General features: G+C 38.8%; 1 protein-coding gene across 1 annotated transcript in view; it reads left to right on the forward strand.

Annotated features, from left to right (window-relative positions):
- The window catches only part of LOC138165289 (cytochrome P450 2J2-like), a 40,558-nt gene extending 40,557 nt beyond the window's left edge, over position 1 (forward strand). The window contains exon 9 of the mRNA XM_069093457.1: position 1. This exon is cut by the window's left edge and continues 275 nt beyond it. The gene's annotated coding sequence lies outside the window, so the exon portion shown is untranslated.
- The last annotated feature ends 10,691 nt before the right edge of the window (positions 2 to 10,692 follow it).

A 10,692-nucleotide genomic window follows, 5' to 3' on the forward strand; every position in this document is an offset into this window, starting at 1 on the left:
GTAGTAGTAGTAGTAGTAGTAGTAGTAGTAGTAGTAGTAGTAGTAGTAGTAGTAGTAGTAGTAGTAGTAGATGACATAAGGAAGGGCCTGGAACTATCTTCATCCTCCAAGAACCCCCACGCTCCCCTTTGGAGCTTGGGTGTGTAAAGGGAGGGAAGTCAAGGGTAAAAGAAGAGGGTAGAGAGACAAAGGGGAGGTAGTTGTAGACTGATCTGGACCTTCCTGTTCAGAAATATAGAAGAGGCATTAATGTCATCCAAAGGAAAGCACAAAGATTCCTTGCTGGATTTGGAGCCTAAGGACCTGGGTTCAAATCCCAGCCCTGCCACCTACTAGCTGTGTGATCTTGGGCAAGTCACCTCAGCCTCAGTTTTCAATTTCAAATGAGGAGGAAGATCTCCAAATCTAAAACCCTGTAATGCTATGAATAGAGAACCAATGCTTTTCTTCCCCTACCTTAAACAATGGGGGGGGGGGGCGCCTTCAGAGAGTTTAAATGAGTTATAGAAGGTTTCCATAGTTTGGTGGGGAGGATCCTCAGAGATCTTTATAGATTGTAAACTCCTTGTGGGTAGGGACTGTTTTCTTTATGTCTTTGGATCTACAGCATCCAGCCCAGTGCCCGGCATGGAGAAGCAGTCCAGTGAATATTGCTGATTGATTCATCTCTAACCCACTCACTTTCTTGTTCATTATTCCCTTTGACTTTCATAGTGTGAAAAATATATCCATCCGTTGATGAGTCGAGTTCCTCAGTCCTATTAAAATCTTGCACTAGGTGATAAATCATAATCACTCCACTACTAGTTATACTTACATGGGACTGGGAATGCCTGCACCTTGAGCTTTGCTAATCTGTTAAAGTTCTCTCTTCTTGGAAAGTTTCCCCCTTCTTTTTAGAGATGCTTACATGAGGTAGCTTTCCATTTTGACAAGGAAAATCCTTGGAGTACCTTAACCAATCAGAAAATTCTGGACCCCCATGTGAATCAATGTGAGCAATGTATGTCATTTATTATGTTCCTCTTTCTAAGGTTCATTCATTGTATCTATAAAAATGCTCTAGCATGTTAGCAAGGGGTCCTTCTACCAAATGAGGTCCCCATGGATCCGATTTATTCTCAAATTGCTAGCCATTGCTAATAAAACAATTGTGCCTGGGACACTTTTGTTTCAATTTCTCTTATTTTCAGATTTTAATAATGACCATAGCAATCCTCCAAAGTGAGTAGGGGTAGGTCCAGTTTCCAGATAGGTAAAAGAAAAGGAATTTACTAAATCACAAACAAAAATAAAATCATCATCATCATAATATTTCCAAGGAAAATGGATGGTAAAAATGATCTCTGCCAGTCTTTTGAGGTAAAACCAACAATCCAAGTCCAAAGTGCTTTCATATTACTCTGAATACCTTTTTAATTCACTTCATCTCAGTTCAGTGAAATGAGCTCAATTCTCCAAGTATGGATTAAGCACCTACTATATGCCAGGCACTGTGAGAGATGCTGGTAAAAGAGCTAAGGTTAAGAATGACAAAAAGAGGGTTTTTTATTTGACCCAGGAGGCAATAGGGAGCCACTGAAGTTTACTGAGACCTGCATTTTAGGAAGATTAACAATAGCTAACATTTATATAGTGATTTCTATGTGCACGGCAGTGTCCTAAGCACTTTATCATCATCTCATCGGAGCCTCACAAAAACCTGAGATGTAGGTGTTATCCTCATGTTACAGATGAGGAAGCTGAGGCAAATAGCTACTCATTAAGGCACTTGCCCAGGGACCACACAGCTAGTGTCTGAGCCAATTTTGAACTTGGATCTTCCTGACCTCAAGCCTAGAGTTCAATCCATTGCATCACCAACCTGCCCCATGGAACAACTGAGTGGAAGGTGGACTGAAGTGGAAAAAGACTCACAGGTAACCTATATATGGTACTTGAAAGCTTGTAAAATGCTTTAAAAATAAACTTATGTGACATTCACAACAACCTTGGGAGCTAGGTGCTATTATTATCCCCCTTTTACAGATGAAGAAACTGAGGCTATCAAGGTTGAGTGATTTTCCGAGGATTCTGTATCCGAGTCAAGATTTAAACCGAGGATTCCTTGAGTTCATATCTAGTACTTAATCTACTCTGTCATGTCAATAGTGACCAACCAGCAAGCTATTGCAATCACCTCACCCAGTAATATGAGGTGATATGTGTCCTTTCCAGGGTAGTAACAATGGCAGAGGAGAGAAGGAGGGATACATGAGAGATATTATGAAAATCTCATCAACAGGCCTTGGAAACAGATTGGATGTGGGAGTGAGAGTGAGTGAGGACTTAAGGAAGATGCCCATGTAGAGAACCTTGGTGCCTGGGATGGTGGCACCCTCAACAGTAACAGGAAAATTAAAAAGAGAATAAAGATATTTTTTGAGGAAAGATAATGAGTGCCATTTTGGATTGGTGAAATCTAAGATGTCTATGTAGCATTCAGTTGGGAATCTACATCAGGCGTTTAGAGATATGCGATAAGAATTCAAGAGAAAGCTCAGAGCTTGATAAATAGATTTGAGAAACACCAGCTTAGAGATGATCATTGAATCTGTGGGAATTGAGGAGATCAGCAAATGAAATAGTCTAGGCAGTAAAGAGAAGCCTCAGGACAGGAGGGGCTATTTATTCCTGGGCAGGTCACTTAAGCACTCAGTGTCTCTGTTGATTGTCTGTACTTATAATCTGCTAATCAGGTCCAAACCTGCTTTACATATAGATTTTCCTACAGCAATGAAATCACAGATCCAGTCCAAGAAGTATATAATCATGTAAAAGATTCTTTGGGAGTTTTATGTTTAGAAATGGAGCTTTTCATTCTGTATCCCTGTCAAATCCATTAAGAAATAGTCTGGACATTCCCTGGACTTGTATGCATACATTACTGAATGACTGTGGAGAAACTGAATTGAGTATTGATATGAGAGCAAGAGAGTCATAGTGAATGTGATTGGGTGGATGTTGAGTGTGGGCAGTAGATTTGCATGTATTTTGAGGGAAGAGAATGGGTGACTCTAGATTTTTATCCCCAGGAAATTGGTTTGTTTGACCCAAGAGTGAACTTTGATTTACAATACATGGAGAGGGCAGATAATTAGGGTGGGGCAAACATGGAGTTTTCTGTGAAACTGTGCACTGATCATGTTTTAGTGCCCTCTTTTCAGGTGATTACAAAATTTGGGTATAATGAGGAAATAGCCTTGACAAATGAGGCCTATCTGAATGGTACAATTTTGAGTCTGTGTTTAAATGGGAAAATCTAGGGGATGGGTTCTCAAAAGAACCTGAAATGATAGAGATCAGGATAAATGGGCATAGGACTACAAGACCATACACCCTATATCCAACTGCAGTTTGCTGGGTAAAGCTTTGGTTGGTAAGTTCTCAGCTACATTCATTATTACTGGATTGTTGGGCTATTTCACTGCCAAAGTTTTTTTGGGAATTATTTTCCGGTTCTGGAAGCCAGAGAATTCTGGAAGACCAGATGGTAAGTAGCCAAGACTTTGTTGTACACTGTATATTGCTTTATATATTTTGCAAGTTAGTTTTCTAACCCCAGTTAAACCTTAATTTATGGAATCATTGATCACTGACCTAGAAGATGCCTTGGAGAGATTTCTTCCAACTCCTTCACTTTATAGATGAAGATATGGAGATAAAAAGTGGTTACTTTGCTTGTCATGTGTCAATGGGTAAGTCACATACCTGAAAACCCCAAGTGAGACCTACTGAAGAGCCTTTGTCAACAATAATAAATCATAAAAGCATAAATTTAAAACTAAAGGCAACTCAGAGGCCATCTACACCAATTTCTTCATTTTAGACCTGAGGACACTCAAGTAAACAGGGTCAAGTGACTTGCTCAGCATTACACAGCTGGTAAATATCTGAGGACAGAGTTGAACTCATAAAGATGAGTCTTCCTAACATCATCCCTGGGACTTTATCCACTGTGCCACCTAGGCAGCAGTGTTATTAAATGTTAGAGGAAAAATTTGAAAGAAAATTTCTATTTAAATATTGCTTCAGGGGAGGCCCAGATGCCACGGCGTACAGAGGCACAGACAAGGCCTGATCAACGGGCAAAAAATTGACTGACCAACCACAAGGGCCACTGCCAGGCCTATCATTGCAGGGCTGGGACTGTGCAGAACAGGGTAAGAGTCAAATGCAGGGCCCCTACCAGAGGCAGCAGCTACTCCTGGGACTACCAATCCACAGCCTAGATATTTAAAAAGCCCCTATCTGGACCTCCAGGGACTAGGATGGCAGAGTGATCCCCAGCTGCTCTAATCACCCTCTCTGACCCTGAAAATATAGTAATTACTGCCCCAGGGCAAAACCTTAAACAGTAAAAGCTAGGGAACCCTAAAGGAAGGGTGTGGCAAGGACCCTGCCTCAAAATGGGTGAAAAGCAGACTGCAAAGACAAAGACCCTGGAGTCCTACTATCCTAAGAGGGAGGAAACAAATTCAGAGGGAGACAGTGTTGACTCCACAACCACAGCTGAAACCTCAAAAGGGAATTGGCCTCAAGCACAGAGAGTATTCTTAGATGAGCTCAAAAGGAACTTTGAAAACCAAATTATAGAAATAGAAGATAAAATGAATAATTTTCTTAAAATCAAAAGTGCAAAATTAGAAAAACATTACAATGAAGAAAATAGACCCTTAAAAAGAAAAATGTGTGATATGGAAAAGAAACTCCAAAAACTAACCAAGGAAAATAATTCGCTAAAAACTAGAATCAACCAAATTGAAATGAATAACTCTGTGAAGAACCAAGAATTAGTCAAACAAAACATCAAGAATGAAAAATTAGAAAAAGGGGTAAAGTATCTCAATGGAAAAATAATTGACCTAGAAAACAGATCCAGGAGAGATACTCTGAGAATCATAGGCCTACCAGAAAATCATGATGAAAAAGGAGCCTGGGGAGGGGGGGCAGAGCCAAGATGGCAGAGTAGAAGCATGACCTTCCCGCAGCTCCAGCTTCCACCCTCCCCAATCCATGTAAAAAGAGGACTGTAAACAAACTTTGGAGCTGCAGAACCCACAAAATGACACAGAGAAGCTAACCTCCTGCTGAGGACAGCCAGCAGGCCGGAAAGAATCCAGCCCAGTGTTCTGGGAGCTGAGCCCAGCCCCACGCCTAGGCTTTAGCCCCAGGGCAGGCCTGACCATCCCCCTGCCAGAGGGAGTCCAGATCAGCAGCAGCTGTGGCCCTTTCCAGATTTATCAACACATAGACACAAAGGACAAAGTGAGAGGTCAGTACAGTCTGGACTTTGGGACCAGTAAGTGGGAGTGCATGGCTTTTACTCCCAGGGCGAAAAGCCACTGAGACGCCAGAACAGCCAGCCAGCGCCATGTGGCAGCTTCAGCTCTTGGCCTGCAGAGTGTAGGGGAACCAAGCACCAGTCTGAGGGGTAATCACTCTTGCTTTAACCCGCATGGATCTGGATTGCAGTCTAGGGTGGAGGTCCTGGGGTGTGTGTCCAGCTTGCCAGAGCATGTGGCGACCTCAGAGAGGGTACCCATCTAATACCTCCGGCAGCTGAGAAAACCCCAGCATTTGGGACAAAAGCTCTCCTGTCTGGTGGCAGAGTCCTACTGTGGCAAAAAGCCCATAAGTCAAGTAAGTGAGTGGCAAAATGAGCAGGCAAAGGAAACAAAGCAGAAAGAAGATTCCAACAATATACTCCTATTTTGGGGACAAGAAGGAGCAAGGCATGGAACAGGAGGAAAACAGTGAAGTCACCAAAAGCTTCAAAAGAAAATACAAGCTGGTTACAGGCCATAGAGGACCTTAAGAAAGATTTTGAAAAGCAAATAAGAGAAGTGGAGAAAAAATTGGGATGAGAAATGAGAACAATGCAAGAAAATTATGAAATGAGAGTCAACAGTCTGACTGAGGAAAATAATACCTTAATAAACAGACTGACTCAAATGCAAAGGAGGCCCAAAAAGGCAATGAGGAGAAGAATGCCTTAAAAAGCCGAATTTGCCAGATGGAAAAAGAATCTTAAAAACTCACTGAGGAGAATCATGGCTTCAGAATTAGATTGGAGCAAATGGAAGCTAATGACTTTAGGAGAAATCAAGATGCCGTTAAACAGATCCAAACAAATGAAAAATAGAAGGCAATGTGAAATATCTCATGGGAAAAACCACTGACCTGGAAAATAGATCCAGGAGAGATAATTTAAAAATTATTGGAATGAATAGCCTGAAAGCTGCCTGAAAGCCATGACCAAAGTAAGAACCTAGAAATCATCCTCCAGGAAGTTCTCAAAGAAAACTGCCCTGATGTTTTAGTACCAGAGGGCAAAATAGAGGTTGAAAGAATCCACCAATCACCTCCTGAAAAAGATCCTAAAAATAAAACTCCTAGGAATATTATTGCCAGGTTCTGGAATTCCCAGATTAAGGAGAGAACATTACAAGCAGCCAGGAAGAAACAATTTGAATACTGTGGAAACACAATCAGGATAACCCAGGATCTGGCAGCTTCTACACTGAGGGTTCGAAGGGCTTGGAATATGATATTCCAGAGGGCAAAGGAACTGGGATTAAAACCAAGAGTCGCCTACCCAGCAAAACTGAGTATCATGTTTCAGGGGAAAATATGATCATTCAGTAGAACAGAGGACTTTCAAGCATTCTTGCTGAAAAACACAGAGTTGAATAGAAAATTTGACATTCAGATACAAGAAGCAAGAGAAGCATGAGAAGGTAAACAGGGAAAAGGAATCATAAGGAACTTATCAAAGTTGAACTATTAACATTCCTACATGGAAAAATGATAATTGTAACTGATGAAACCTTTCTCAGTAGTTGAAGGGATTAGAAATATATATACTTGTCTATATATGAGGATATATGGGCATTTGAATACATATGTGAATGTCTGTATATATGTTTACAGGTATACATAGATAGAGGGCACAGGCCCAATTTAACAGGAAGGGATGATACTTAAAAGGTGAAATTAAGAGGTGAGATGAATATAATGAGAGGAGATGGGGAGAGACAGATTGGTGTAAACTATCTCATACAGAAGAGGCAAGGGAAAATGGTTACAATGGAGGGGAAGAATAAGAAGGCAAAAGGGAATGGGTCAACCTTATTCCCATTGAATTTGGCTTGAAGGTGGAGTGAAATACACACTAAATAGGGTGTCTCACCCTCCAGGAGAATAGGGGTGGAAGGGGATGAGAGGGGGGATGATAGAAGGGAGGGTAGGCAGGGGGGGAGGGAGGTTGGAAGCACTCACTTTTGAAAATATAGGGTATCAAAGTGGATCGTAGAGCGGGTGGGAGGTGGGATTACAAATTACACAAAATGACGATTAAAAAAATCTTATTAAGGGCAACAAAGGGACTGCAATGGAAGAAGAGGAAAGAATGAAGCAGAAAAGGTTAATTATGCCACACAAAAGCATAAAATCAATATACAAGAAGGAAAGAAAGGAGGAAGATGAGCATTTTATGAGCTTTTCTCTCATTGGTTCTGGTGCAAGGAGGGAATAACACAACCAGTTAAGCATAGGACTCTATTGAGAAGAGACACAAAATGTTTCATAATAGAGGGGAAAAGGGGAGGGAAAGGAGCTTTGCATGAGATATGTTCCTGTCACTCTTGGTGTGAAGAAGAAATAGCATACTTCATTAAGTATAAAAATCTATCATATCCTACAGGCAGTAGGATGGGGAAGGGCAAAGAAAGGTGAAGGTGGTTAGAAGGGAGGTAAGAAGTAAAGGGGAAGGGGAGGAAGAGGGAGGGGGACTGATAAGAAAGGAATAGTGAGAAAGACAGTGGTCAAAAGGAAAACTCTTAAGGAAAGGAAGGGATAAGGGGAGAAAAATAAAAGCATAAACAGGGGAGAGAATAGGAGGGAGGGAAAGAAACAGATAGTAATCATAACTGTGAACATGAATGGGATGAACTCTCCCATAAAATGGAGGTGGATAGCAGAATGGGTTAAAAACCAGCATCCTACAATATGCTGTTTACAAGAAACACATCTGAAACTGAGGGATACACACAGGGTAAATGTAAAAGGCTGGAGTAAAATATATCATGCTTCAGCTAAAGTAAAAAAAAAGCAGGGGTAGCAAACGTTATCTTAGATAAAGCAAAGGAAAAAATTGATCTAATTAAAAGAGAAAAGGAAGGAAACTATATCCTTTTAAAAGGCACCATCAAGAATGAAGCAATATTGTTACTTTACATATATGCACCAAGTGGTGTAGCATCCAAATTCCTAGAGGAGAAGGTAAGGGAATTAGAGGAAGAAATAGATAGCAAAACTATACTAGTGGGGTACATTAATCTCCCTTTCTCTGAACTTAATGAATCCAAACTCAAAGTAAACAAGAAAGAATGTAAGGATGTGAATAAAATTTTAGAAAGGGTAGGTACAATTGATCTCTGGAGAAAACTGAATGGGCATAAAAAGGAATATACATCCTTCTCAGTGGTACATGGCACATACACAAAAATCGACCATGTACTAGGACAGAAAACCTCACAATTCAGTGCAGAAAGGCAGAAATATTAAATGCATAATTCTCAGAACATAATGCAATAAAAATGATATGCAATAAAGGGCCATGGAAAGTTAGACTAAAAACTAATTGGAAACTAAACAATTTAATCCTAAATAATGAGTGGATCAAATAAGAAATTATAGAAACTATCAGTAACTTCATTCAAGAAAATGACAATAATGAGAAACATAACAAAACTTGTGGGATGCAGCAAAGGTGGTTCTTAGGGGAACTTTTATATCCTTGAGTGCATACAGAAATAAATTAGAGAAAAGAGCATGCAATTGTAAAAGCTAGAAAAAGAACAAATTGAAAATACTCAATTAAATACTAAATTAGAAATAATGAAAACCAAAGGAGAGATTAATAAAATTGAAATTAAGAAAACCATTGAATTAATAAATAAAACTAAGACCTGGTTTTATGGAAAAACCAATAAAATTGATAGACCCTAGCCAATATGATAAAAAAGAAAGAAGAAAAACAAATTATGAGAATCAAAAATGAGAAGGGTGAATCTACCACCAATGAAGAGGAAATTAAAACAATAATTAGAAACTATTTTGCTGAAGTATATGGACATAAATTTGACAATCTTGATGAAATGGATGAATATTTACAAAAATATATGATGCCCAGATTAACTGAAGAGGAAGTAAATTACTTAAATAACCCCATCTCAGAAAAAAGGAATTGAACAAGCCATCAGTCAACTCCCTAGGAAAAAATCTCCAGGGCCAGATGGATTTACTAGTGAATTCTATCAAACATTTAAAGAACAATTGATTCCAATACTCTACAAACTACTTGGGAAAATTAGAGAAGGAGGAGTCCTACCAAATTGTTTTTTTATGACACAAATATGGTACTGACACCTAAATCAGGAAGAGATAAAATGGAAAAAGAAAATTATAAACCAATTTCCCTCATGAATATAGATGCACAAAATTTAAATAACATTAGCAAACAGACTACAGCAACTTATCACAAGAATAATACAACTTGATCAATTTGGATTTATTCCATGAATTTAAGGATGGTTTAATATTAGGAAAACCATCAGTATAATTGATTATATGAACAATAAAACTAGCAGAAACCACATGACTATCTCAATAGATATAGAAAAGGCTTTTGACAAAGTATAACATCCATTCCTATTAAAAACACTAGAAAGTATAGGGATAAATGGAGCCTTCCTTAAAATAATAAGTAGCAACTACTTAAAGCCATCAGCAAGTATTATATATAATGGGTATAAGCTAGAAGTATTTCCAATAAGATCAGGAGTGAAACAAGGATGTCCAAAATCACCTCTCTTATTCAGTCTGGTGCTAGAAATGTTAGCAGTAGCAATTAGAAAAGAAATAGAAATCAAAGGGATCAAATTAGGCAAAGAAGGGACCAAGTTTTCACTCCTTGCAGATGATTTGATGATATACTTAGAGAATCCTAAAGAATCAAGGGGAAAAAAAACTACTTGAGCCAATAAATAAATTCAGCAAAATTGAAGGATATAAAATGAACCCACATAAATCCTTGACATTCCTCTATATTTCTAATGAAATCCATCAGCAAGAGATAGAAAGGGAAATCCCATTTAAAGTTACTGTAGACATTATAAAATATTTGGGAATCTACCTGCCAAAACAAACCCAGGATCTATATGAAAATACTTTCCACACAAATAAAGTCAGATCTAACTACTTTGAAAAATGTCAACTGCTCACTGGTGGGTTGAACTAATATAATAAAAATGACAATTTTACCTAAATTAAATTACATATTTAGTGCCATATCAATCAATTTACCAAAAAATTACTTTATAGAACTAGAAAAAATAGTAACAAAACTGATTTGGAAAAAGAAAAGGTCCAGAATACCAAGGGAATTAATGAAAGGAAATATTAGGGAAGGTGGCTTAGCCATACCAGATTTTAATTTGTATTATAAAGCATCAGTCATCAAAACTACTTGGTACTGGCTGAGGAATAGAGCAGGGCATGAATGGAATAGATTGGGTACACAAGACTCAGCAGTCAATGACTATAATGATTTATTCTTTGATAAACCCAAAGACCCCAGTTTTTTGGATA

The sequence above is a fragment of the Petaurus breviceps genome, unplaced genomic scaffold (assembly GCF_028583685.1).
Source record: "Petaurus breviceps papuanus isolate PSGF00001 unplaced genomic scaffold, PetGlider_PUasm1.0 208, whole genome shotgun sequence".
NCBI classification, from domain to species: Eukaryota; Metazoa; Chordata; class Mammalia; order Diprotodontia; family Petauridae; genus Petaurus; species Petaurus breviceps.